The sequence below is a fragment of the Buteo buteo genome, chromosome 22 (genome assembly GCF_964188355.1).
Source record: "Buteo buteo chromosome 22, bButBut1.hap1.1, whole genome shotgun sequence".
NCBI classification, from domain to species: Eukaryota; Metazoa; Chordata; class Aves; order Accipitriformes; family Accipitridae; genus Buteo; species Buteo buteo.
The window spans coordinates 18,429,080-18,441,085 of NC_134192.1; the positions used below are offsets into that span (position 1 = coordinate 18,429,080).

A 12,006-nucleotide genomic window follows, 5' to 3' on the forward strand; every position below is an offset into this window, starting at 1 on the left:
CATGCAATTGTCCTGGACTTGTTTGCAACAGACTGCTATTAATGAGCATCTGGGATGAGTATGGTATCTTGTACTATGGATCTCATGATCTGTACAATAATGGCTGATTTTAATTGACTTTTGCTTCATATAGCAAATCCCAATTGGAGAAGTTCCAGGATGCTGCTAGTGAAGAACTGTGGGCGGGTGCATGTTTTGAAGTGATGGTAAACATTGTGACATACACTGTGTGTACCACATATTCTCATATGCACATTTTGACTTTTGTTGCCTTGGCTTTCACACAGCATTTCTAACATAGACATTCCTATTTGCCAGTTTGAGTGGAAATCTGTTAATATGTGAATACTGCTCGCCAGCATGTACCACCATCGCTGGACTTTCAGTACTTACCTTCTTCCACAAAACACCAGCCCTGTGTGCTCAGAGGGGCTCCAGAGCACCGTGGCATCCATGTCAGCAAGACTGGAGGAACTGGGCAGATGAGTGATGAGATGTGCTATGAGAAAGCATAAATTTGACAACTTGTAACTCAGCTCAGTATGATCCACCAGTTTCCAATGTAAGTAACACTGCCGAGAAGGCCTGGCTCTTTTGCTGCCATGAATTCTTTTTTTCTTTCAAGAGATGCTGGTAACTAATGCCAAGTTTGGTCAAGCCATTTTAGCACTTAAAACACTATGGGTATTAAAATACCTTTAAAGGTCTGGGACTAGGAGCCAGATTACCTGTGTGATGTATTTTAATGATTAGCCAACCCCTCTGCTTGAACTGAAATCTGTCCTGAATCCACAGCGGCTCTTTGGGAACCTGGACTCAACCAAGATTTGCACAGTTGTTTTTTTTTTTTAATGTGATGCATTAAAAAGTCCCCTGCTACATATCCCATCCTGCCTGGCTGCAATATCACGTGGACAATATTAGACTAACAATGTGGTTTTAGGCTCTTTCCAGAAAAACATTTGCATCACATACAGCGAAGCTACAAGGTATTTATAGGCACTGAAGCGATGCTCATCCTCTCCCTAGCAATAAGGTGCCCAGATCACAGGGAGGGTGCTCTGCTGCTGCCCACACTGCTGCCCATGGTCCCCAGAGATGTAGCCACAGAGCCCTGATACTGTTCCTGCAGCTCCTCCGCTTTGCCGCTGAAATTTTTTTTTTCTAAAAGGAAGGAAAGAAAAAAAAGGATACTTTTTTCCTCACTGCAGCATAACCAGTTCTTACAGAGACCACCTGGTTGCAGACGACTGTTAGGCAAGATTCATGCAAGAGAGATTTGTATGTGAGCGCAGCGCGAGGAAGCCTGTGCCAGCGCGAAGTAGCTGCTCAAATCTACTGTGCTGAACACAACGGAATAAATGCTGGTGAATGGGTGTTTCTGTGAGGTAATACTTCCATCACATCCAATTCGAACCTTATCCAGCAAACTGCCTTGCCAGGAGCCTTCTTTGTATTGCAGGAAGCCATCTGTGATGGTAACTAAAACGAGAACAGAACAGGATACACCACGAAAGGCTCGTCAGCAGTGCTCCCCTCCGGTGCGCGCTCTGCGGTTCCCGCGTTGCCAGAAGCAGCGTCTCTCCGAAGGTGAGGAAGGCATTAGCACCACAAGCCCCAGAGCTACCCCAAAATGGATGTTGTGCCTTTCACCTGCTGCCTTTCACAGGGGGGGTCCATACAATCTCCACGGCTTGAACCATGATTTGTCCTTGGCTGGAGCCATTAATTGCTATGGAGATGGTGGGTGGGACGATGGACCGTTTTGAACACGTTATCTAAAGCCTCGGTTTCAGTCTTTTTAACATATCTCCTGGCAGAAAGTGCTGATTGGTTTCATTGATCTCTGCTGCTTCTGGTTTAATTTTTCTTTCTCTATCTCCAAGTCTCTATCTCAGTCTCTTTCTTTGCCAAAATATTCATTCGTTGCTGGATAATCATGGGTTTGTGTTTCAGATAGTTTCCTGTTTTGTCCATCTTTCTGTTCTATTGTCCACGTATTTTTTCTCTGCAAATTTTGCCTTATTGTGCAACGGCAAGTGGCTATCTGCTAATGCCAATATTACTCCTTGAGAATTCTTTTTCCTTGCATCATCAAGGGTTTAAGTAGAAAGCCTTCAGCACAGTGCAAATTTCACTCCTGAGAATATCCATCTTTTGAGGTAGCTGATTTTAATTAAAGAATACTCTCTCTCCCTCTCTCTCTCTGGATTATAGTTTAATTTCAGTCTCTATCACAACAGTAGATACTTCTGAGATAAAATGTATTTTTGCCTCTTTTCATCCATGATTATCTGTAGTTCTTAAACACTTGGGGTCAGCAGCTGGTCCCCAGTTGATGTAGTTCAGGAATAATTCTATTCAAAGGAATTAATTCAGAACAAAATTGGTGTTAAGTTCAAAATAAGGCAAAATGTTCATAATATTTTGCCCTTATTACGTACGTGAGAGTGAAAGTCTCAGAAATATCAGTAATAACAATTGTGGTAATAAACAATAATCTCTGAAACGTATAGCACCTCTCACCTGAACATTTTAGACATAAATGCATTAAGCTGCTGTCATATGAAGAAATGTCATTACCCTAATTTTACACAAGGGAAAAAAAAAGGTGGCAGGAAGTTAAGAAAGCAGCTGAAAGTCACATAACAAGAACTGAATCTACATCTCCTGATCTGCTTCTAATCCCCTACGCACAGAGAGAATCTCTTCCCAAGGGATATAAAATTGAGGTCTTGAGAGTTAATAGTTACGAAAGAATCAACACTATTCAAACACAAGCACAGTTTGGGTTTCTGCCTCCATCATCTTGCCAAATTATGATTGAAATAATATCGGTATCATATCTTAAATTGTTTATGCATGATTAATTTGCACAGTTAAACCATTTCCAGATTTCTGAGAGAAGCGGTTGAAGTATAGTCCTGGGCAGAGAAAGTCTGGCTACAGATTTAATGCTTTACTGCTGCAAAGGAAGCTGGAGTGAAACCCTGCCACTTTAGAAGCCAAAGGCAAAAACTTCTCATTATGGCAGAGCAAGGATCCTAGCCAGGGTCCCTGCGGCCACAAGTATCCCCCGCAACCAGTCAGCGCTTCTTCATATGAAACAGTAATATATGGGTATGCATATACACATGTGTATGTATGTGTGACAGAAGTACAGATGCATATAAACCTGCACAGGAATTATGGGATGAGTTCAAGCTGGCAAGATGGGGTTGTTTTATTTTCTCTGTACTGACTGACGTGAAGCAAGTTGTTAAGTCATTGCACCAGCCATTATAGATATTTTTTTCCTTTCTTTTTGTCTGCTTTTTGTTTGTTTGCTAGTTTTAATGCCCACTCAGCCTATACACAACACAGATATTTATCTCTGCTTGGTCATGTACTTCTGATCTAACTAGAATTAAAGAAAAAAATATGCATATAGGATAAGTGTAGGAATAAAATGTGCCTTGGCAAAGTGCTTTAAACTGCCTTTCTGCCAGTAAGCCATTAATTTGTGCTTCTTTGTTTTCTCCAAGCTCAGAATAATTCCCATCTGCCTTGACTCACTATCTAGCGCAGAAAGGAAGAGGTCCCTTTTCTGAGCATGGACGAAATAGGAAACTTTTTGTATTAATGAAGAATGGGGCTTGGAATTCTGGGGTTTCTACCACTGAGACCTAAAATAACTTGAGGTCCTGCTATTTTAATTAACTTCATTATGACGAGTCTGCCTCTTCTGTTTGTGTTTTTCCAGCTTTTGTGTTCCTGGCCTGCCTGTAATACATATGTATTCCCCTTCTTTCCTCTCACTGAAGCTGAAGATGCAATCACATCTTTGAACCATCTGTTTTTTAATTTATTATTTTCCCTCATTGCATTGATGGGCTTTCTCGTTTTTCTGTCAGGCTAACAGTTTGGCTCCTGTTTATCTAAGATATGTTAACATGCTGTTCCTCTTCTGGGCACTCAGGCAGTCTATTCTATTTTCTGAAATTAAACACGAGGGATTTTTTTAATATTATTTTCTTCATCAGCCCAGGGAATATCCTCTACCATTACAGCCTTTCTTCCTCCTTTTGTTCTTCCAGTGAACGTTTTATGACTCATGCTAAATTTAGGCTAATATCTTATTTTTCTGTCCTCACCAGATCATTCCCAAGGTGAATGGTCAGAGCCTGCCTGGGAATGTCCCTCTACCCAGTGAAGAACCTACTCACATGAGGCCAAAGACCGGCCAGGATTCCCCGAAGGAGGCAGAGGAATCCTTGCAGAGCTCCTTGCACATCCCCACGGGGCAGGACACGAGGTGGCAGGACCCACGACGAGCACAGCAAGGTGCTTGGCCTAACCCTGTCGCTCATTTGTGTTCCTCACCTTTGAGCTTGGGAAAAACTTTCCCGGCGTTGGTTTACTCACCTATGAAATCAGCAGAAACGCACAGTGAAGCCCCTTGCGTGGCCACAGCCAGCTGCTGTCACAGCTGGCGAGGCTGTGCCACGGCGGGCAGACTTGTCACCCTGAGCCGTAGCAGGGACCTGTATATCCCCAAGATGGCTAGGAAGTTCCAGGTGATCACAGTATGGAGCATAATGTGGATTTATATTTGTTGCCTGACTTTTCTATAGTACCTCCCGAGAGTTTTCTGTGGCATTCCATTCTTTAATAAGCAGAAAGTGCTCTGAGATTTTTCTAATGAAAATGATATAGGAGCACACAGTGTTATTATTAAAACTTCTCCCTTTTTCTCTAGGAACTGCTAAAATACATTTACAGTTTATATCCTTTTTGGTGAACATTAAGCTTTCTAATTTAAAATAATAAACTCTGGTTTGCTTGCTTTCTTTCCCTTCTATTTGAAAAATATAAAAAACTGTCAGTTTTTTAACTATTCTTATTTTGCTGAGTGATTTTTGGATTTCAATAAAAGTAACACTGTGGTTACAACACTTTGTGAGATAAGCAAAGATTTTTTTTTTAGAGCACAATTATGGAAATTTCAAAGAACCTTATAAATATCCTGCTATTTGCATATATGAGATAAGCATATTTTAGTAATGGTTATGACAGGCTAGCAAGAAAAATGTGTGGGACACCTATATAGCAAATACATGCAAACATAGGCATAGAGGGGTGTGTGTGTGCACTTTTCCAGAGGAGCCCATGCTCAGTGGGTGCACGATCCCCGGGAATGCATGGGGCTCCCCAAGGAGCGGGACCACCCCTATCCTAAGACTCAGTTTCCCCACCGGCAGCTGCAAGATTAGCATTATTTTGCTATTGTAACAAGGCATTTTGGTAGGTCCAGATGGTGTGCGCTAGATAAGAGTTCATATGCCGGCTTTAAGTTTTGTTCCCGCTTACCAGGGTACAAAGACTTGGTTTTGCCGGCACCTCGGGGTGCAGCCGTGCCGTATCTCGGCCGGCCAGGCTCAGGGCTGGGTGCAGCGGGGACGCCTGCGGCTTGCGCTGCCCATGCCCCCCGCTCTGCCTGCCTGCCCGCAGCCATTCCGCCTTGGAGTGGCAAGGGTTTGGAGCCTCTCCGAAGCCTGTCCAGCTGCACAGCAAGCCGATGGTGGGTCCTGGCTGCCTGAAAGACTAACACAGCGCTGAGCGTTCCCGAGAAACCCACGGGGCAGCTAAGGTTGGCTTGGTCTTCAGCACCAGCCCTGGTCTCTGCTCAAAATGCAATGAGGATGAATGTAGCCCTAGCTGCCTAAAGTTTTCAAGAGGCTTTCTGAACTGAGCTGAGCTGAACCGCTTTTATTCTTTTGTTTGCCTTTGTATTTTTAAGTTGGAAATTGCTCTTCTGGTTATGCTCGAGAGCTGTTAGGAAGCTCAGAGAATTAGTGTGGCAATTTCCTCTGTCCTTTGTTGAAAAGGAAGAGTCCACACAAAAAATGCACTGGCATTTCAGCTGCATAAATAGCGTAAATTGCTGTCAAACAAAAAGACGATTTAACTAAAAGAAACCCCAAACAAACCAACCCCTCCACACACACTTTTCTCTCCCCATTAGAACTGCAGGTTTCCATTCTGTGGATCTCCCAGCCATCTGCTTGGCCCTTGAAAGAGTCCTTGAGAAACTGAAAAATGAAAACCACTTACTTTCTGAAAACTAATCTTGGCTTCCCGGTGCCTTGCTTTCAGGGGAGTTCCACTCAAGCCTTGATTTCTGTAAGTGCAGGTACTCAGTATGTCCTGAACAATTAGATGCCTTTGAGGATGTTGAAAGCGAGACATGAAAAACCAAATCAATCAGGACTCTTGTTTGACAACTGACACTATTTCTAATGCAAAAAACCAACAACCACCAAATACAATAATTAAAAAAAACAAAACACAAAAAAACCACAACAAAAAAAATGGAAAGCCCAAAAGTTCACAGAAAATCTACCAAACCAACCCTTTTCTCTTTAGGTTTTAAACCAGACATTTTTCCTACAAGGTTTTCACTAGCCTGTCTAGAAAAAAATTACAGAGGTACATGTCCATCTTCTTCCTCCCCTGCTGAGGGAGATGACCTTTGCCAGAAGCCAAAGTCCCCTGGCTTGCGCAGCACAGCTGGGAACCCTCAGAGGGGTGCTTGGGGATTGCTGATGGATTTCCTCTGGCCCCTGGTGCCAGCAGATGCTCCTCTCTCACTATGAAATTAGGAGAAGACGGGGTGACGGCAGCACCCAGCCCCTGCAGGCTCTCGGGAGCCCATCGACACAGCCTCTGGGCAGAAGATGGGTGCTGGTGTGAGGAGTCTGAGAGCAGCTCGCAGGACCGCAAGCTGCCCAAACTGCAGGCAATTATGTTGTAATTTTTTCCCAAGCTCTCACAGAAACCTGTCCCTTCTATAATGGAGACGGGAAGGATTACAAGCAATCGCTGCCTCCCAAGCAGTTGATATTCACAAGAAAAATAGAAGAGGAAGGGAAGGGGCAGTTTTGCCTCGTCAGCTAATGATCCTTGACTCTTTTACTTTGTGTTTTTGGTAGCAACCACAGAGAGGTCACACATGAAACTGTGGAAGTGTGAGGTGTCTTTATTAAATATATCAATGGAGTTTATTAAATGGAACACGCGGTACTGGGTAGTGTAAGCCACCGTTGGACGGGCTCGGGGTCACGCAGGCCTCCTGCCTTGATGTCACTGGCTGTCGGATTAATACCATGAGCTCACAGCATGGGCCTGATTAGAAGGCCGGGTCCCAGTTGGTTTTACCTCTGCCCTCTGCTAAGTCTTTGTTTGCAACGTGAGCAACAAGCTTTTCAGCTCATCACCAAGGTGCCACGTTCAGAGCCGAGAAGGATCACTTAGGTCTTTTACCACCTTTGGCAGACGCCGGGTTTAAAATTCCCGTCCGGCAGGAGGAGGGCGCAGAGGTGGAATCATTATCTCCTATTGTCCGATTGATTGTTTGGGCTCTGGAAAAGTCTTCCTTTTTAAAGATTTTTTCTTTTCTCTTTTTTTTTTTTAATCTCCCCGTCCCCGCCCCGCTTTTCTTTTCATTTTCAACCTGCACCAGGAGGGCAGAACAGAAAAGGCTGCTGAAAGACTTTTTTAGCTTGCTTTCTCTCAAGGGATTCTAGCTCATGGCAGAAGAAACTAGTCTCTTTGACAGGAAAAAGTACTGAGTTAGAGACCCTCCACCAAAATGAAGCAGTTTTCCCAATTAGAGCCACTGGATTGCTTGCACAGGCTGGGAAGGGCCAAAGATGGAGGAAGCAAAGAGAAGCTCAGGCTGCACTGGGGGGTGAGGGAGTATTTAATGTAATTCAGAGGAATGCAGGTGGGAGGAAGGGAATTAGCATGATGGTGATCACCGCGTGATTAGAGGTGACAGGAACAATAGTGCATGACTATGTCTACACTACTTGTTAGCAGCGTGCTGGCCTCTCAGGAAAGAGGGATGTCTCCTGTTAAATACAATACTTTTAAAATAAAGTGAATGGGACTCTGTAAAATGGAGGGAAGAGTAAAGGAAACCAAATGTGAGGACTTTGGAACTGTCGGCTGAGACTGTGTTCTTCAAACAGCCACAGCAAAGCAAGACTAGCTCTGGAAAAGAACTAATGCAGCTTTAAGCCATCCCTGCACGCATCCAGTTCTGGATGATCAGGAAACTTGGACATCTCAGAGATACAGGCCATGCTGCTGTCCAGTATCTAGTGTATCAAGGCCTGTACAATGGTTTTATCACACTAACCACTCATACTGACTGCAGAAAGTGCTTTGCTTAGACAGAGAGGGTGCAAACCAGCAAGGAGATGGATGCAACTATCTCAGGCAGCATCCCTGACAGCTCTGCTCCTTCCCGTCCTGTTCTCCCTACTACAAAACACAGGCAACACCGTGCTCCGTGCAGACCTTGCCCTGACAGAGTAGGCAGAACAGAAAGAACCCAACACTGTCCACCCACGTTCCCAACTTCAGTAACATTGATGCCCAATACCACAGCTGGAAGAGCTATCCTTACACACCAAAGGAAATCCACGTTTCTATGCTGATCCAGGTCTGGTGACTGGTTAACACTCACTCCTTTATGTGATCCTGAAAAACAAAGACAACTTTTCATATAGTTTAGTCTTTTCCTCCTCTCCAAAGCTTTAGCTGTGATTGATGAAACTGCCTCACATTGTCAGAACTTACTTGAACTAATAAACAATGGAAATGCCTTTATCTATGCTGGTGCCAGATCCATCCCACTTACAGCCCAAGTTGTCCTTCTTTCCAGGAAACCTATGATAGACTACCTGACACCCTACTTGCCATTCTTCATCTTGGTTATTTACCACTTTCTACCTTTTATCTATTCTATGAACATTTTTGCCCTAATTGCTCAGCTATTTGTTGATTATCCTGCTGCAGTTGTTTGTCAAATCCTTTTATCCATTAATCTGTGAGACCTTTCAGTTGCTATTCATCTGATACGGAAGTTTTTAACCACCAATGCTGTCAAAGTCGCATCTTCCTTCATGTCATAGTCATAAAAGAAATATAATCATGGCTGGCCGTAGCCATTTGTGGAGCCATTTAGATGGGAACACCACATCCTAGTTTCTGCCATTCACCTGTATTAACTCCCTTAAAGCTTCCTTTAGAAGCCAAATTCTTCATATCCTGAGGTTTGTGGGTATTCTGTTATGTGTCGTTGCTGCTTTATACCTAGCTGGGCAAAAAACTTGTTCAGTCAAATGAAATCCGTCACCCTTGTTTGCTCATACCGCTGGGAAGCACACCTGACAATGCAGCTGGGATTTCTGCCACTTGTACCGAGTGAGATGAGACCTGCCCCACTACCTCCCGCTCTTCTCTACATGGACTGGAGCAAATCTTGTGCAAGCCTTATCCTGTGGGAACTCGAACCACCTGTAAAGCAGATTTCTGGTTTATGTGGTGTATTTTGACAGAGGCAATTAAACCTGCACAGGCCACTGCACATCAGGAGGTTGCAATATCTGACACTCACGATCAGCACCCTCCACCATTAAGGTACGGAGAGCCTTGTGTCACGTGTCCTTTTCCAGGTCTAACTCCCCGAGTCATTAATGTGGGGGTCCATTTGACCAGCCTAGAGCTAGATTTGTACCATCTTGTGCTTTATCGAACACAATATATTTCAAGGAAGCATGACTGGTGTGTTGTGCCATTGGCCTTCCTCCAACGATATAATCCAATTTTTCTGATTTCCAGACTAAAGATACTCATTCCTTTTGACAAGGAGTTGCGGTGTCAATAAGATGAGACGCACAGACAATAGCCTGTAACACAGTATCTTTCTTTTTTTGCCAAATTGGCACTTGATTCCTGGCTAAGAGAGGCAAACCACATGTGAAAAGGTTTCCTGGGTCTAGGTAGCCCACCACTGCAGCTTGGGCTAGGGCTGGCTTCAGCTCGACCAGGCTGCCTGCTTTTCTACACCCTGCTCCCACTGCCTAGTTTTCTCTAAAAGCTTAGCTGGAGGACGACTCACTTCAGTGAACATCAGAATAAAATCCTGCATACAATTAAATGTGCCTTACAGTGCTCTTAGCTAGGCAGAGCAGTGGGGCTGGGTAGCTTTCGAATTAATTCCACACTCTGTTTATCAGTCGTCTGGCCTTCAATACCTAGTATTGCTCCTAAATATTTTACCTCTTGTTGCACTAATTGAACTTTTTGTCTGTTGACTTTCAATCCTTCCTCCTGGATTGCAGCCAAGACTTCCCGTCTGCTGACACGTTTGTTCTTCAGAATTCCCCCAGTTCAGGTGTGATCCACATATGATGTTACATGCTTCCTGGACCCAAGGCTAATTTCTCCCACATTTATGTGATGTGCACGTGACAGATCACAGGAGGTTGTGAAATCCTTGAGGAACTCATGTGAAACAATTTTGTTTCTCCTGAAATGTAAAAACAAACTTTTACCGACATTTCTCTGCTAAAGGGCTAAAGAAAAATGCATTTGCTAGATCTATGACTGAAAACCACTTAGCTCCTTGTACTATTGCAGCCGTAATTTCTGGCATTTTAACAAGAAGAGGTGATGTTTGCAGAGTTACAGCATTTAATGCTCTGAAACCCACAGTCAGATGCATCTTTCTATCTCCCTTTAATACCAGCCACACAGGGGAATTACACACACTGGGTCATTGCACTGGCATTCCTTGATCCACCAGGCTATTAATAGTGGACAACAATCCTTCCTGGGCTTCGCTTGGGTACTTACATCGTTTCTGCAGTCTTGGATCAAGCCCTGTTATTAAAGCAAAGGCATTAATCTTTCCATACTCCAACTTATCTCAAGCTTATACTTGCAGAAAGGTAACTCACCCTCATCCTGAGGTGCTCTGACTATTTCAGGAGCCTTTACAGGAGTACATAATTTTGTAGGTAAGACAATTATGAGTCCTTCTATTTCTGTGTTATCCTTCCACAGTTAGTCAGATATGAAGTAATCTATTTTGTTTAAGGAATAGGCTGCAGAAAAGCCCATTTTTTATCCTGCATGTGATGCTGAATACAAGAAAATTCAACCGCACTCTCCAGTAAGCAGTTTGCCCTGGGAGTGGTTGTAGGAGCAGAGCTGATAGACTCCCTGCACCGCAGGAGACCACTGTACCCTTTTGTCTGTATGGTGTACCTTGTAGGCACCCGCGCTCTTGCAAAGTAGTAATTTCAATAGTCACTAAGGCACCAAAATCTAATAACAGTTTGGGCTCCCAGTATCTTGTTTTTCATTGCTATTGTACAGTTCTGCCAATTTATGCATTAAGACACTAATGGCTTTTATATTCCACCTAGCCATATCTTCTCCCAGGGTCTCTAGTTCCTTCCAAACCCTTTTTCACATCTACTTCAAATGCCATTTCCAAGACTTATCCAGTCCAGACAAAATACCCTCTGCGTTCCCATGGGCAGAGTGCCATATACTGCAGTACTGTAAAGGTCCCTCTCATCCTCCAGAGCTCTGGGTTTGTTTGTCCTCAGGACCTTGATTAGTGGAAGTGATTATTACTGTTATCAATTGCTTTGACCAGATTTGTTTCTAGTTCCTTTTCTTTCCAGAGAATCCTTCCAGCGCTCCCAGCATGTCTTTCCACCCCTGCCCCTCATTTATGCTAGCAGAGTTCCCAGGTCCCACAGTCGCACCTAACCTCTAGCACTGTGATTCTGAATCCCAGTTCGTTATCCACAGGACTTCAGTCTCCCCCAGCAGTAATGAAGCAGCTATCCCAGGAGTCGTTCTCTAACAATACATGACTCCAGTCCCCCATCTGACTTGTTCTTTTACTTCCAGCTTAGATGCCAAGCCAGTTCAAAATCTCAGCACTCATCACAACAACAGTAGCCTATTCTATCCCCCCGCTGCAGGCTCGTGGAGCTCAGTGTCCTGTCGAGTCCAGTCAGTGGGCATTCAGCCAGCTTTAGCTCCAGGATTTTCCTCAGAATTGGTCTAACTGGGCTGTTTGCCTAAAGCCACAGTCCACTCCACACAAATATCCTTATTTAATGTCCCAATTCCATGGCAAAAGCTCGGACTTGAATG

General features: G+C 44.0%; 1 long non-coding RNA gene across 1 annotated transcript; it reads right to left on the bottom strand.

Annotated features, from left to right (window-relative positions):
• Positions 1-6,108: 6,108 nt before the first annotated feature.
• On the bottom strand, positions 6,109-10,200 carry LOC142043202 (uncharacterized). Its single transcript, XR_012653976.1, has 3 exons — positions 10,111-10,200; positions 8,457-8,526; positions 6,109-6,202 (listed from the first exon to the last, which is right to left on the bottom strand). It is a non-coding gene; the product is annotated as an uncharacterized LOC142043202 (long non-coding RNA).
• Between the last annotated feature and the right edge of the window lie 1,806 nt (positions 10,201-12,006).